The 12016-nt window shown below is 46.1% G+C and overlaps 1 protein-coding gene across 2 annotated transcripts in view; it reads right to left on the minus strand.

Moving 5' to 3' along the window:
- The window catches only part of ARHGEF7 (Rho guanine nucleotide exchange factor 7), a 190424-nt gene extending 190198 nt beyond the window's left edge, over positions 1-226 (minus strand). For both annotated transcript variants that reach the window (XM_069757914.1, XM_069757917.1), the window contains exon 1: positions 1-226. This exon is cut by the window's left edge and continues 186 nt beyond it. The gene's annotated coding sequence lies outside the window, so the exon portion shown is untranslated.
- Positions 227-12016: the final 11790 nt, after the last annotated feature.

Genomic DNA, 12016 nt, shown 5'->3' on the forward strand with positions numbered 1-12016 from the left:
GGTACCGCAGGAGCAAGGGGGGCAGGGACCCCCAAATACAGCCCCTTCCCCCCGTTCCGAGGAGATCTGCTGGCGATTTCCCGTAGTTCACATTGAAGCCCGGGCTGCTGCTGCCGATCCCTCCTTTCCTGGGTAGATGCAGAGGATGACGCCTCGATGCTGTAGAAATGCAGCAGGTCTTCTCTCCTCCTCCCCCTCCTATTCCTGGCTCTCCCTCACTGCCCCCTCTCCTCCATGGCGGGGCCTGCCAGTCTGTCATTGCTACACAACCTGCAGTGCCGCCTCAGCCTTAACCCTTCCGAGGATCCTGGCGCCACATAGTGCTGCCAGCCTGGGCATGCATGATACCTACTGCCAGTCCTGTTATTAGTAATAATGATCCAAATTCTGCAATGATTGACCCAAGCAGAGCCTTGTATTGGCAGCCCTGTCACCCTAGTGCCACTGCCATGGGATGGATTTAAAGGGAACCTGTCACCCCGTTTTTTCAGATTGAGATAAAACTACTGTTAAATAGGGCCTGCGCTGTGCATTACAATAGTGTATGTAGTGTACCCTGATTCCCCACCTATGCTGCGAAATACATTACCAAAGTCGCCGTTTTCGCCTGTCAGGTCAGGTGGGCGTGGTCACAGCGCTGTTTCTTTCTCAGCTTTACGTTGGTGGCGTAGTGGTGTGCGCATGTTGAAGTGACGTATCCACTGCGCGCACGTGAAGAAGCAGCACGCGATCTGCGCTATTACCCCCTGTCATCGGTGGGGGCTGCCATCTTCCTGGGGCCGCGCGTGCGCAGATGGAGTGCTCTGCTGCACGGGGCTTCAGGAAAATGGCCGCGGGATGCCGCGCGTGCGCAGAAGAGATCGCGGCGGCCATTTTCCCAAAGCCGAGATGCAAACTCGTATATTTCATTGATTGTAACTTTGCATTTTCTGTCAGGTGGTAAATGATCATTTACATTGATCACAATAGCCATTGATGTCAGTATACGATTAAGCACTTCCATAAGGGTATATGCATATATAGATAAAACATGTTAGAAATCTAGAGTGGCCGTCACTGTTCTGTACGTGGATTATATCCGATCAGTGAGGTCAGTCCAGGTTTGGGCAGAATCCACCTGAAAACGGCTTCTATGAAAGGCATTTCAATTACTGAGGCCACTTTGGAAACCACATCGGACAAAACACAGCCATATGAACTGCAACACGTATCTCACATTGGAACGGATGGAGTTTAGGGGGGGTGGGTAGTATAAATATTGGTGCACAGAAAGTGTATATTCCCATATGAACATGTTTTACTATAATTGCTACTCCTGCTTAGATCTCTTTTGTGCTTCTTCTGCTACTGTCACTATAGAGGTCCAGCAATGGCTTACGGCCTCCATACACTTTGGACAAATGTCAGCCAAACCCAGCAACATCGACAGGTTCAGCCAAACCCAGCAATATCGACAGGTTCAGCCAAACCCACCATCATCTATAGCTTCAGCCAAACCCAGCAACATCGACAGGTTCAGCCAAACCCAGCAACATCGACAGGTTCAGCCAAACCCACCATCATCGACAGGTTCAGCCAAACCCACCATCATCGACAGCTTCAGCCAAACCCACCAACATCGGCAGGTTCAGCCAAACCCAGCAACATCGACAGGTTCAGCCAAACTCACCAACATCGACAGGTTCAGCCAAACCCAGCAACATCAACAGGTTTAGCCAAACCCACCATCATCGACAGCTTTAGCCAAACCCACCAACATCGGCAGGTTCAGCCAAACCCAGCAACATCGACAGGTGCAGCCAAACCCAGCAACATCAACAGGTTCAGCCAAACCCAGCAACATCGACAGGTGCAGCCAAACCCAGCAACATCGACAGGTTCAGCCAAACCCAGCAACATCGACAGGTTCAGCCAAACCCACCAACATCGACAGGTTCAGCCAAACCCACCATCATCGACAGGTTCAGCCAAACTCACCATCATCTACAGGTTCAGCCAAACTCACCAACATCAACAGGTTCAGCCAAACCCACCAACATCGACAGATTCCACTAATACTCTAATGTCTAAAAGGACTTTGGCCAACTGATTATTTTGGCCTAGGGTGATGTCGATTGTCCATGTTTGATTTTGGATTGCTGATTTGTTCTTCCTGAAGTAATGGGGCTCACATGAGTATTCAATAATGTCTAGGGGAATATTTATTAATCATATAACAGTGTGTATCTCCCTCTTTGTTACCATATTTATTACTTTACTAGATGGTGGCCCGATTCTAACGCATCGGGTATTCTAGAATATGCATGTCCACGTAGTATATTGCACAGCCCACGTAGTATATTGCCCAGTCATGTAGTATATTGCCCAGCCACGTAGTATATTGCCCAGCCACGTAGTATATTGCCCAGTCACATAGTATATTGCCCAGCTATGTAGTATATTGCACAGCGACGTAGTATACAGCACAGAGCCACGCAGTATACAGCACAGACACGTAGTATATTGCCCAGCCACGTAGTATATTGCCTAGCTACATAGTATATTGCCCAGTCACGTAGTATATTGCCAAGTCACGTAGTATACAGCACAGAGCCACGTAGTATATTGCCCAGCCACGTAGTATATTGCCCAGCCACGTAGTATATTGCTCAGTAACGTAGTATATTGCCCAGTCACGTAGTATATAACAGTGGCCACGTAATGTATAGCACAGCCCACACAGTACATAACACAGCCCACTGAGTATATCACACAGCCCACATAGTATATAACACTGCCTATGTAGTATATAGCAGCCACGCGGTATCTAACACAGCCCACGGAGTATACAGCAGTGTGGGCACCATATCCCTGTTAAAAAAAATAATTAAAATAAAAAATAGTTATATACTCACCCCTGGGATCAACTGAAGCTCCGGCGATATGCGCGCGGCTGCCGCCTTCTTCCGTTCCCAGGATGCATTGCGAAATTATAGTTTACTCACTTATTATGTATAACACAGTCCTTAGTTACATAATTTAAAGTCTTATTATGTATAACACCGTCCCTTATTACATACCATCCTCTATAGTTATATATGGTGTCGTCCCTTATTATATAGCTTCCTCTGCTGTTATGTAAAGCAATGTCTCTTACATAGAGTATTCTTGTTATTCACATTCACAGTGCCCTCTTTTATTACATAGTCTCTTTTCTTGGTAGATATAAAATGACTGCTGATGGAACAGTCAGTGACCAGACGACCAATCCTTCAGCTCCTCAATTAGAAAAGGTTTCTTATACTGCCATTGCGTTATATATCTAACAAAAGAGGATGGTATGTAATAAAGAACAGGGCTCTATATAATTCAATAAGGGATGGTGCAGTATAAAACAAGATAGGGCACTGTGTAATAAGAGATGGCACTATACATAATAAACAGACCCATGTATGTATGTGTGTGTATATCTACTATATAATTGTCTAAGGGTAACTTCCGTCTGTCTGTCTGTCTTTCTGTCACGGTTATTCATTTGTCGCGGCCTCTGTCTGTTATGGAAATCCAAGTCGCTGATTGGTCGTGGCAAAACGCCCACGACCATTGCCACGACCAATCAGCGACGGGCGCAGTCCGGCAGCAACATGGCCGCTCCTTCCTCCCTGCAGTCAGTGCCCGCTCCGTACTCCCCTCCAGTCAGCCCTCACACAGGGTTAATGCCAGCGTTAGCAGAGCGCGGTGTAACGCACTCCAGTTATGCAGCTATTAACCCTGTGTGACCAACTTTTTACTATTGATGATGCGTATGCAGCATCAATAGTAAAAAGATCTACTGTTACAAATAATAATAATAATAAAAAAAAACGTCATTCTCACCCTCCGACGTGTCGACCTGTCCTCGGCAGTGCAAGCGGCAGGTTCCGGTGCTAAGGATGCTATGCGAGAAGGACCTGCCATGATGTCACGGTCATGTGACCGCGACGTCATCACAGGTCCTGTGCCCATACCAACCCTTGGACCGGAAGCTGCCGCATGCACAGCACACAGGGCCAGGACTTCAACGGAGGGTGAGTATATGTTTATTTTTTATTTTAAGTCTGTATACTACATGGCTCTGTGCTGTATACTCCATCGCTGTGCAATATACTACATGGCTGGGCACGTCATGGCAGGTCTTTCTCGCAGGACCTGTGATGACGTCGCGGTCACATGACCGTGACGTCATGGCAGGTCCTTGCCGCATACCATTCTTGCCACCGGAACCTGCCGCTTGCATGGAGCGGTCACCGGAGCATCGCGAGGAGCGGGAAAGGCACCGGAATGTGAGTATATGATGATTTTTAATTTTTTTTATTATTTTCAACATTAGATATTTTTACTATTGAAGCTGCATAGGCAGCATCAATAGTAAAAAAGTTGGTCACACAACAGGGTTAATGTCACCTTGCTATTGTAAGGTGACATTTAGCCAGGTTAATAATGGAGAGGCATCAATTATGACACCTATCCATTATTAATCCAATAGTACGAAATGGTTAATAAAACACACACATTATTAAAAAGTATTTTAATGAAATAAAGACAGAGGATGTTTTAATATTTTATTATACTTTTAATCCACCTGAAGACCCTTGTCACCTGAAACAAAGTTAAAAAACAAACAACAATATTCCATACCTTCCTTCATTACAGTCTTGTCCCACGCTGCAAATCCATCTGGAGGGGTTAAATCATTTTACACCCAGGAGCTCTGCTAATGCAGCTGTGCTCCTGACTGTAAAACTTGGTGAATGAATGGAATGCAGGGGAATGTACTGTAGTTACCGCCAGTCGCGGTGATGCGCCCTCTGCTGGATGAACTCATATGAACTCGAGCGTAGGAAAATATTCTGAAAAGTTCCCAGGCTCGAGTTCATATGAGTTCATCCAGCAGAGGGCGCATCACCGCGACTCGAGGTAACTACAGTACATTCCCCTGCATTCCATTCATTCACCAAGGTTTACAGGCAGGGGCGGCTGCATAAGCAGGCTCCTGGGTGTAAAATGAATTAACCCCTTCAGATGGATTTACAGCGTCGGACAAGACTGTAACGACGGAAGGTATGGAATTTTTTTTTTTTTTTTAACTTTGTTTCAGGTGACAAGGGTCTTCAGGTGGATTAAGAGTATAATAAAATATTAAAACACCATGTGTCTTTATTTCATTAAAATACTTTTTATTAATGTGTGTGTGTTTTATTATCCATTTCGTACTATTTGATTAATAATGGATAGGTGTCATAATTGACGCCTCTCCATTATTAACCTGGCTTAATATCACCTTACAATAGCAATGTGACATTAACCCTTCATTACCCCATATCCCACTGCTACAGGGGAGTGGGAAGAGAGAGGCTAAGTGCCAGAATAGGCGCATCTTACAGATGTGCCTTTTCTGGAGTGGCTGGGGGCAGATGTTTTTAGCCAGGGAGGTCCAATATACATGGTCCCTCTCTAGGCTATTAACCCCTTCATGACCCAGCCTATTTTGACCTTAAAGACCTTGCCGTTTTTTGCAATTCTGACCAGTGTCCCTTTATGAGGTAATAACTCAGGAACGCTTCAACGGATCCTAGCGGTTCTGAGATTGTTTTTTCGTGACATATTGGGCTTCATGTTAGTGGTAAATTTAGGTCAATAAATTCTGCGTTTATTTGTGATAAAAACGGAAATTTGGCGAAAATTTTGAAAATTTCGCAATTTTCACATTTTGAATTTTTATTCTGTTAAACCAGAGAGATATGTGACACAAAATAGTTAATAAATAACATTTCCCACATGTTTACTTTACATCAGCACAATTTTGGAAACAAAATTTTTTTTTGTTAGGAAGTTATAAGGGTTAAAATTTGACCAGCGATTTGTCATTTTTACAACGAAATTTACAAAACCATTTTTTTTAGGGACCACCTCACATTTGAAGTCAGTTTGAGGGGTCTATATGGCTGAAAATACCCAAAAGTGACACCATTCTAAAAACTGCACCCCTCAAGGTACTCAAAACCACATTCAAGAAGTTTATTAACCCTTCAGGTGCTTCACAGCAGCAGAAGCAACATGGAAGGAAAAAATGAACATTTAACTTTTTAGTCACAAAAATTATCTTTTAGCAACAATTTTTTTATTTTCCCAATGGTAAAAGGAGAAACTGAACCATGAAAGTTGTTGTCCAATTTGTCCTGAGTACGCTGATACCTCATATGTGGGGGTAAACCACTGTTTGGGCGCACGGCAGGGCTTGGAAGGGAAGGAGCGCCATTTGACTTTTTGAATCAAAAATTGGCTCCACTCTTTAGCGGACACCATGTCACGTTTGGAGAGCCCCCGTGTGCCTAAAAATTGGAGCTCCCCCACAAGTGACCCCATTTTGGAAACTAGACGCCCCAAGGAACTTATCTAGATGCATAGTGAGCACTTTGAACCCCCAGGTGCTTCACAAATTAATCCGTAAAAATGAAAAAGTACTTTTTTTTCACAAAAAAATTCTTTTAGCCTCAATTTTTTCATTTTCACATGGGCAACAGGATAAAATGGATCCTAAAATGTGTTGGGCAATTTCTCCTGAGTACACCAATACCTCACATGTGGGGGTAAACCACTGTTTGGGCACATGGTAAGGCTCGGAAGGGAAGGAGCGCCATTTGACTTTTTGAATGAAAAATTATTTCCATCGTTAGCGGACACCATGTCGCGTTTGGAGAGCTCCTGTGTGCCTAAACATTGGTGCTCCCCCACAAGTGACCCCATTTTGGAAACTAGACCCCCCAAGGAACTTATTTAGATGCCTAGTGAGCACTTTAAACCCTCAGGTGCTTCACAAATTGATCTGTAAAAATGAAAAAGTACTTTTTTTTCACAAAAAAATTCTTTTCGCCTCAATTTTTTCATTTTCACATGGGCAGTAGGGTAAAATGGATCATAAAATTTGTTGGGCAATTTCTCCCGAGTACGTCGATACCTCATATGTGGGGGTAAACCACTGTTTGGGCACTCGGCAGGGCTCGGAAGGGAAGGCGCGCCATTTGACTTTTTGAATGGAAAATTAGCTCCAATTGTTAGCGGACACCATGTCGCGTTTGGAGAGCCCCTGTGTGCCTAAACATTGGAGCTCCCCCACAAGTGACCCCATTTTGGAAACTAGACCCCCCAAGGAACTTATCTAGATGCATATTGAGCACTTTAAACCCCCAGGTGCTTCACAGAAGTTTATAACGCAGAGCCATGAAAATAAAAAATAATTTTTCTTTCCTCAAAAATGATTTTTTAGCCTGGAATTTCCTATTTTGCCAAGGATAATAGGAGAAATTGGACCCCAAATATTGTTGTCCTGTTTGTCCTGAGTACGCAGATACCCAATATGTGGGGGTAAACCACTGTTTGGGCGCACGGCAGGGCTCGGAAGGGATGGCACGCCATTTGGCTTTTTAAATGGAAAATTAGCTCCAATCATTAGCGGACACCATGTCACGTTTGGAGAGCCCCTGTGTGCCTAAACATTGGAGATCCCCCACAAATGACACCATTTTGGAAACTAGACCCCCAAAGGAACTAATCTAGATGTGTGGTGAGGACTTTGAACCCCCAAGTGCTTCACAGAAGTTTATAACGCAGAGCCATGAAAAAAAAAAAAAAATTATTTTCTCAAAAATGATCTTTTAGCCTGCAATTTTTTATTTTCCCAAGGGTAACAGGAGAAATTTGACCCCAAAAGTTGTTGTCCAGTTTCTCCTGAGTACGATGATACCCCATATGTGGGGGTAAATCACTGTTTGGGCACATGCCGGGGCTCGGAAGTGAAGTAGTGACGTTTTGAAATGCAGACTTTGATGGAATGCTCTGTGGGCGTCATGTTGCGTTTGCAGAGCCCCTGATGTGGCTTAACAGTAGAAACCCCCCACAAGTGACCCCATTTTGGAAACTAGACCCCCAAAGGAACTTATCTAGATGTGTGGTGAGCACTTTGAACCCCCAAGTGCTTCATAGAAGTTTATAATGCAGAGCCGTGAAAATAATAAATACGTTTTCTTTCCTCAAAAATAATTATTTAGCCCAGAATTTTTTATTTTCCCAAGGGTTACAGAAGAAATTGGACCCCAAAAGTTGTTGTCCAGTTTCTCCTGAGTACGCTGATACCCCATATGTGGGGGTAAACCACTGTTTGGGCACATGCCGAGGCTCGGAAGTGAAGTAGTGACGTTTTGAAATGCAGACTTTGATGGAATGCTCTGTGGGCGTCACGTTGCGTTTGCAGAGCCCCTGATGTGGCTTAACAGTAGAAACCCCCCACATGTGACCGCATTTTGGAAACTAGACCCCGAAAGGAACTTATCTAGATGTGTGGTGAGCACTTTGAACCCCCAAGCGCTTCATAGAAGTTTATAATGCAGAGCCGTGAAAATAATAAATACGTTTTCTTTCCTCAAAAATAATTATTTAGCCCAGAATTTTTTAATTTTCCCAAGGGTAACAGGAGAAATTTGACCCCAATATTTGTTGTCCAGTTTCTCCTGAGTACGGTGATACCCCATATGTGGGGGTAAACCACTGTTTGGGCACACGTCGGGGCTCAGAAGGGAAGTAGTGACTTTTGAAATGCAGACTTTGATGGAATGGTCTGCGGGTGTCACGTTGCGTTTGCAGAGCCCCTGGTGTGCCTAAACAGTAGAAACCCCCCACAAGTGACCCCATTTTAGAAACTAGACCCCCCAAGGAACTTATCTAGATGTGTGGTGAGCACTTTGAACCCCCAAGTGCTTCACAGACGTTTACAACGCAGAGCCGTGAAAATAAAAAATCATTTTTCTTTCCTCAAAAATTATGTTTTAGCAAGCATTTTTTTTGATTCACAAGGGTAACAGGAGAAATTGGACCCCAGTAATTGTTGCGCAGTTTGTCCTGAGTATGCTGGTACCCCATATGTGGGGGTAAACCACTGTTTGGGCACACGTCAGGGCTCGGAAGTGAGGGAGCACCATTTGACTTTTTGAATACGAGATTGGCTGGAATCAATGGTGGCGCCATGTTGCGTTTGGAGACCCCTGATGTGCCTAAACAGTGGTAACCCCTCAATTCTACCTCCAACACTAACCCCAACACACCCCTAACCCTAATCCCAACTGTAGCCATAACCCTAAACACAACCCTAACCGCAACACACCCCTAACCACAACCCTAACCCCAACACACCCCTAACCATAACCACAACCCTAATTCCAACCCTAACCCTAAGGCTATGTGCCCACGTTGCGGATTCGTGTGAGATATTTTCGCACCATTTTTGAAAAATCCGCGGGTAAAAGGCACTGCGTTTTACCTGCGGATTTTCCGCGGATTTCCAGTGTTTTTTGTGCGGATTTCACCTGCGGATTCCTATTGAGGAACAGGTGTAAAACGCTGCGGAATCCGCACAAAGAATTGACATGCTGCGGAAAATACAACGCAGCGTTTCCGCGCGGTATTTTCCGCACCATGGGCACAGCGGATTTGGTTTTTCATATGTTTACATGGTACTGTAAACCTGATTGAACATTGCTGCGGATCCGCAGCCAAATCCGCACCGTGTGCACATAGCCAAATTCTAAAGGTATGTGCACACGCTGCGGAAAACGCTGCGGATCCGCAGCAGTTTCCCATGAGTTTACAGTTCAATGTAAACCTACGGGAAACAAAAATCGCTGTGCCCATGCTGCGGAAAAGCTGCACGGAAACGCAGCGGTTTACATTCCGCAGCATGTCACTTCTTTGTGCGGATTCCGCAGCGGTTTTACAACTGCTCAAATAGAAAATCGCAGTTGTAAAACCGCAGTGAAATGCGCAGAAAAACCGCGGTAAATCTGCCATAAATCCGCAGCGGTTTAGCACTGCGGATTTATCAAATCCGCAGCGGAAAAATCCGCAGAGGACCAGAATACGTGTGCACATACCGAAACCCTAACCCTAACCCTACCCCTAGCCCTAACCCTAACCCTACCCCTAACCCTACCCCTACCCCTACCCCTAACCCTAACCCTATTCTAACATTATTGGAAAAAAAAAATGTCTTTATTTTTTTATTGTCCCTACCTATCGGGGTGACAAAGGGGGGGGGGTCATTTATTATTTTTTTTATTTTGATCACTGAGATATAATCTATCTCAGTGATCAAAATGCACTTTGGAACGAATCTGCCGGCCGGCAGATTCGGCGGGCGCACTGCGCATGCGCCCGCCATTTTGGAAGATGGCGGCGCCCAGGGAGAAGACGGACGGGACCCCGGCTGGATCGGTAAGTTTGATGGGGTGGGGGGGGACCACGGGGGGGATCGGAGCACGGGGGAGGGGAATCAGAGTGCGGGAGGGGTGGAACGGAGCACGGGGGCGTGGAACGGAGCATGGGGGGGCTGGAATGGAGCACGGGAGGGTGGAACGGAGCACCGGGGGGGGTGGATCGGAGTGCGGGGGGGGTGATTGGAGCACGGGGGGGTGATTAGAGCACGGGGGGAGCGGACAAGAGCACGGGGGGGAGCGGAGCACTGGACGGAGGGGAGCCGGAGCAGTGTACCGGCCAGATCGGAGGGCTGGGGGGGCGATCGGTGGGGTGGGGTGGGGTGGGGGCACACTAGTATTTCCAGCCATGGCCGATGATATTTCAGCATCGGCCATGGCTGGATTGTAATATTTCACCCGTTATAATAGGTGAAATATTACAAATCGCTCTGATTGGCAGTTTCACTTTCAACAGCCAATCAGAGCGATCGTAGCCACGAGGGGGTGAAGCCACCCCCCCTGGGCTAAACTACCACTCCCCCTGTCCCTGCAGATCGGGTGAAATGGGAGTTAACCCTTTCACCCGATCTGCAGGGACGCGATCTTTCCATGACGCCGCATAGGTGTCATGGGTCGGAATGGCACCGACTTTCATGACGCCTACGTGGCGTCATGGGTCGGGAAGGGGTTAATATCTGCCCTCAGTCATTGGCTTTCCCACTCTATCGGAGAAAATTGCGTGGGAGCCCACGCCAATTTTTTCCGGGATTTAACCCTTTAATTTAATAGCTAGAGACCCCAAATTTGACACAAAGACACTTCTTACATTACTAAAGAGAAATATGTAATAAAAGAAGGGATATGAGATGGTTTACTGTATGTAAACCATGTCTCATATCCTGTCGGGTTTGTGAAGGAGATAGGAAAATCCGGCAATTGAATTACCGGATTTTCTGCCATCTAGCGCTGAATTAAATATAAATGTATATATATATATATATATATGTGTGTCTCACTGACATATATATATATATCTATATATATAATTGTCTAAGGGGTACTTCCGTCTGTCTGTCTGTCCTTCTGTCACGGTTATTCGTTCGCTGATTGGTTTCGACAGCTGCCTGTCATGGCTGCCGCAACCACTCAGCGACGGGCACAGTCCAATTAGTCCCTCCCCTACTCCCCTGCACTCACTGCCCGGCGCCCACTCCATAATCCCCTCCGCTCACCGCTCACACAGGGTTAATGGCAGCGGTAACGGCCCGCGGTGTAACGCACTCCTTTACCACTGCTATTAACCCTGTGTGTCCCCAACTATTTACTATTGATGCTGCCTATGCAGCATCTATAGTAAAAATATGTCATGTTAAAAATAATAAAAAAAAAAAAACCTGCTATACTCACCCTCCGCCGCCTTTCTCGCTCCTCGCCACGCTCCCTGGACTGCTCCATTGCAAGCGGCAGCTTCCGGTCCCGTCCCAGGGCTGGTGTGCGACAAGGACTTGCCGTGACGTCACGGTCATGTGACCGCGACGTCATCATAGGTCCTGCTCACACCAGCCCTGGGACCATGAAGCTGCCGCTTGCAATGGAGCGATCCCGGGAGCGTGGCGAGGAGCGGCAAAGGCGGCGGATGGTGAGTATAGCAGAACTTCAACTGGCCTTCGGAAGGTGAGTATATGTTTATTTTTTTAAGTCTCTATACTACGTGGCTCTGTGCTGTATACTCCGTCGCTGTGCAATATACTACG

Source organism: Ranitomeya imitator, chromosome 3 (genome assembly GCF_032444005.1).
Source record: "Ranitomeya imitator isolate aRanImi1 chromosome 3, aRanImi1.pri, whole genome shotgun sequence".
NCBI classification, from domain to species: domain Eukaryota; kingdom Metazoa; phylum Chordata; class Amphibia; order Anura; family Dendrobatidae; genus Ranitomeya; species Ranitomeya imitator.